The sequence below is a fragment of the Alligator sinensis genome, unplaced genomic scaffold, assembly GCF_000455745.1.
Source record: "Alligator sinensis unplaced genomic scaffold, ASM45574v1 scaffold173_5, whole genome shotgun sequence".
Lineage (NCBI taxonomy): Eukaryota > Metazoa > Chordata > Crocodylia > Alligatoridae > Alligator > Alligator sinensis.
In genome coordinates, this window is record NW_005842198.1 from 1,435,168 (window position 1) to 1,440,302 (window position 5,135).

At 36.7% G+C, this 5,135-nt stretch overlaps 1 long non-coding RNA gene across 1 annotated transcript in view; it reads right to left on the minus strand.

The window, feature by feature from the left end:
- LOC112550760 overlaps positions 1-3,070 on the minus strand; it is a 12,652-nt gene extending 9,582 nt beyond the window's left edge. Inside the window, exon 1 of the long non-coding RNA XR_003094756.1 lies at positions 1,860-3,070. This is a non-coding gene — a long non-coding RNA (uncharacterized LOC112550760). The remainder of the gene's footprint in view (positions 1-1,859) is intronic.
- Positions 3,071-5,135: the final 2,065 nt, after the last annotated feature.

Here is a 5,135-nt window from a genome sequence, read left to right on the forward strand (position 1 = left end):
ATACTAATTTGTTTTGAGTTTTTTGCATGCTTGGATAGTCACAATCTTTCAGTTCATTTTCACTAATTTGCCTAGTTTATATGCTTTGATCTCTTGTAGGTCCCCATAGTTCATGAGTGTTGTGTGAGTGGGACAAATATTTCAGCAGTATTGGTTTTCTCAGCTAACTGAAATGGCTTGTAGATAGCTGAGAAGGAATTCAAGATGGAACTCACTTATTATTTTCATATATGTTGGTAATATCAAGAAGCAATTGCTATAATATAGTGAGTTGTGGTTTGGTTACACTATGCTGTGATCTTATTGGCTAGCTTTGTACAGAGAAAAAGAGGTGATTTTTTATGGGATAACCTAGAACAGTGAGTTCCTGTCCTCTAGTTGATTTTGTAATACAAGTATAAGTAATTACCAGGCACTTTTTACAGGAACTATATATAATTTGTTATTCTCAGGAAGACCATTTCTGTTAAAGATTTTTAAACAGCTAATTCTATCCTTATGAGCAAGAAATGTCTTAATAGTGAATGAACAGTATACAGCTGGCCTAGCGAGAGTATTGTCTTCTATCGGTGAGCTATTGTTAAAGAACCTAATTAAAATGATGACTTTTTCTTTGGTGTTTAAATATTATTTAAGGATTTCATTGTTCAGTGCTTGTGTGAAAGTAATACTAAAAGTGCAACCTGTAGAAGCACAGATTCTTCCATGGACATTGCTATTTTTTAATTTGGGATCTTCTCCAGTTCTTTATTGACAGTGGAATGTCTTTCTTAGCTTTACTTCTGCTATGAACAAAATGAACACCAACTGTTATTACTCTGAGGTAGTAAAGCAAACCCATGAAGCTTTGATTTTAAACAGATTGCCCCTGTGGCAAGAAGTATTTGAAATAGGCTCTTGACTTGCCTGGTCTCATTTCCAACCATCCTATTCAGAGTGAGATCACTCTGGATATGACTGCTCAGATCACAACCCACAACTTGGAAGTCCCACCAGTGCTTGACAAACCACTACTCACGAATGCCACAAGGCTACAGCTGTGGTCAGAGAAAGTGCTCAAGCCTGAAGTCCCCTTAATTTAACAAGAGACCTGCTATGAGGCATTTTCTATAAGAAGCCCTTAGCTGTGCTTAGATACTTTGCATCTTGGTCCAAAACAGCCCAGAGCTGCTGGGGTTATAGCAGCTACCCCATCTTTTGGAGTATTAAGAGCTGATGTTTGTGGTAAGGACTTCTATTGTTTGGCTTTTGATTTCAACAATTGTTCATTACGTCTGGTTCTGTGGTGAGAAACAGCTGTGGTTCAATTTTTTTTTGTCACAGTCATCTGTTTGTTTTATGACATGAATAGCCAAAGTGAGGCATTTTAAACGTATGCATTACAAATTAACATAAAGACTACTCCGAATCATTGTAGGCAGCATCCAATTCGGAAGGCATGTTGAAATAAGTCCATTCTAGACCTACCCCTAAACAGCTTTCAGGAAGCATATTTCTTCAGGTCTCCCTTGACAGCTTTCTTATAGACAACAGAAATGTTTGGTTGGGACTATACTTTGTCTTGGAGATTCTCTTTTTGTCCCTCTACTGGGGACACAGTTATTAGCTTTCCTCTTATTACACTCTCATACAGTTTCTGATACCACAGGTTGTTATTCTGTCAGAAGATGTTTCACCTTTCTTTTATGTCCCATTCCTGATGTCAGACTATGCTGATACAAGTATTTGCCCTGATTCATTTCAGCAGAGACCTAGTGTAAAGCTCTGTACCATATATGCTCTTTATCAATAATTACTGATCCATCATTGTCCTGGGGAGGATCTGCTTCTGTCAGTCCTAGTATCAGCTTTCTTCTCACCTTCTTGAAACTTCACTTTCTCTTGTAGATGTCCCAGATGGTAGATCCTGTAACATCTTTTTGATTCTTCCATTGTCTCCCCAGGTCTTTCAAAATGTTATTCAATGAACTTCTGTGATTTTGAAAAAAAATTCTTTCTATTAGCATTATCAATCCAAACATACAATTATTAATACAATGACAGAAAAAAATATTCTAGTAGCAAATTCAGAGCCAAGGTATATTACTTCGTATCACATATCAACATATAGGTTCTCCAGACACACTTTTTCCTTAAAAGTTGTTGAATAGGCAACTAAATAGAATAGATAATACAGTATTTCAGTTAATTAGCAAACTGTTTTCAAAGTGTTTCAAACAAAAATCTTCTTTGATTCTGTATTATTTTATTAACTTATATTACAGACCCTGATGCATCTATTTCAGCTGGACTTTTAAAAAGTTGTGGTGCTATAAGATGCATGCTTGCAAGACTATTATCATAGTTCTTGGGCATATTTTTAAGCATTGTCTATCCTTCTTTTTCTTAACATTTTACATAAATGTTGTAAGAATGTGTTTGTTTGCACCATCTCATTTAGAACCTTTTAAAATTCCTCCTCAAAGTCAAAGCATACCATTGCATTAAGAAAAATAAGCATGGCACCTTTATCAGTCACGTGCTGCTTGCTTCTAAAATATCTCCCATTTGGAAGTCTTTACTGTAATAACTGGGATATGAACACAAAGGCTGGAATTTTCCCAAACAGAAAGCTTTAAGCCATAATTTCTTAGTACAAAAGCCTCTTTTTGTTAAATTATATATAAGTATTTTCGGCAGGACCTCCTATGCACAAGTCTGCAGGAAGACTTCACTTTTGCAGTATCAGTTGAAAAGTAAATGTTCATCACCATTTGCATTAATATCAGTGTTACAAACACCCTCTTGCTTTTTTCACACATGAAAGTAGGGTATTTGCTCAGAGATATGTGCATTCAAGTTACCATCTGCTTTTCATTCTCTAAGCTGCCATTTTCTTGTCCCAAATAACTTTCTTTTAAGCCTTGCAGAGCAGTGTTCTGGAGCCCAAATGCTAAATCAGAACTTAGACAAAACACAAGATGAACATTAATACAGCACAGGGGGTGTATCTACACAAGACACTAACTGCGTAGTAGCTTAATTACACTGCTCAGTAGCACATCACGGCATGGACAGTGCTAATACACCACTGTGCAGTATTATTAGGCTACTGCACTGTAGCGTCACCTAAAAGACATTCGCCAGTGTTACTGTTCAGTAAATCTGGTCACTGCGCATTAATTTAGTACTTGGTTATACAAGTACTAAATTAAATACTCAGTAACCACTGCGCATTAATGAACATGTAGATGCGCCCAGTGGGTACACATTTGTTTATATACTGAAAAAGAGGACCAGCCTAGTTTTTTTGCTCTGATGCTATCACATCACCTAGTGAAAATCTGGCCTCTTGCCTTTCTATTTAATCTTTATGTTCATGTTAAGAGGAGGAAAAAAAATCCTATTATTAAAAAAAATTGCTGCTGCATGTCACAGAAAACTAGAGCTGAGATTTTCAAAGGCTATTTTAGTGGAATTTGGGAACATAATCTTATAGACTCTTTTGAAAGTCTAATAGTTCTCTGAAGGGCATGAATTTGAGGATTTTTCCCATCTTGTTTCAAGGCATTTGAAGCATTCTGAGAGCATGGCATAGCAACTTTGACTCCCTCCTCCTCCCCTCCTCCCCACACGCTTCATTCCATCTACAACCAAGCTGATATCTAGTGGCACAGGGAGGGAAATCTCAAGGTCATGCTGGATCTGATGTCTGTTATGTGATAACACATCATGCTGGCTAGAGTAACATTTTTTGGATGCTCTGCATCAATCTACAGCTATCTCATAATTAGTTTCCTTCATGACTTGATGATGAGATTGCAATTAGTAAGCACTTTACAACTGTAGTCTATAAAATCAGTTATGTGCATGTTCTATGATATTTTTTCCCATGAAATTTTTCTAAAGGGTGTGTAATGGGTATGTAGCTGAACAAAGAAAATGTGTTTGTCTTTCAGCACATGAGTATTTAGCACAGAAGAGTCAAATCTTGTTGTGGAGAAACAACCTTTTTCATCTGAAGTTTTATACATTTTCCTTCCCCTCCCACTCCACCCTAACTAAACCAGTATTTGGACAGCAGTTCATTCAAAATGGAAAGTTTGTAAGTCAGTGTATAATTAGCAATGTGGATAGATCTGAAGCATACTTCCATTCTCACTTAACGTATCCCACATTAGTTTTTGCATAATTTGAACATTCAAGAAAAGTACAGGTACATAAAATCTTTAGATTATTTTTCCCTCAGGAAGTTGGTTTGAATCTTAGGAAAATTGCTAAGTATCCAGGGGGACAGGAACTCTCCACGGATCTAACTAACCCTGAGGGCCATATTATCACAGAGATTAACTATTCTCAACCAATTTCTCAAATTCATTAGGCAGGTAAGGCTTTCTATCAACATTAGTTGTGTACTTTCTCTTTCTGTCTCTTTATTCTTAAACATATGTATTAGTTCCTTGACATGTGCAGCCTCTTACTCCACTTATTAATCAGCATCCCAAATGTTCATCTTATCTCAGTTCCACATTTTATTCTTTTTAAAAGCAGATAATATAATTTTGTGCTGTACTAAAAGCTCTATTACAGATTGGTCCTTCACAACATTGTGGGTACATCTACATGTGTATTTACTATGCAGGGTTAGACTGCTGTCTACACGTGCAGGCATTGAAGTGCAGTAACTTTGTGTGTGGACCAACTTGGGACTAAAGTTAGTCCCAAGTCAGTCCACCCATACAGTGTTACTGCACAGTAAGGTGTCTACACGTGTGTTACTGCGCAGTAACTAATCAGTAATTTTGGTTATTGTGCAGTAAATGTACACATGTAGACACACCCTGTATGTAGGTAAAAAGGCACCAGTAAACATTGAGCTGCATGCACAACACTTAAGAGGGTTAAATATTATACAAAAAAAGGTCAGTATTTCCTAAATGTTAGGAAATAGCCTAACAAACTTGACAGATTTAGTATAGAGCCACATAACAGTGACTAAAAAAAAAAAAAAGCGTCTATTCTGAAAGGATTCTGTGGGTTAACTTAATCAATATATAAGGTCCTCCACAATGCACAAACCACACATAGGACCTATATGCGTTGAAGGCAGACAGAACAACTCTGTAACATGGATCTGGTTTGCAGGGTTTGTCCAA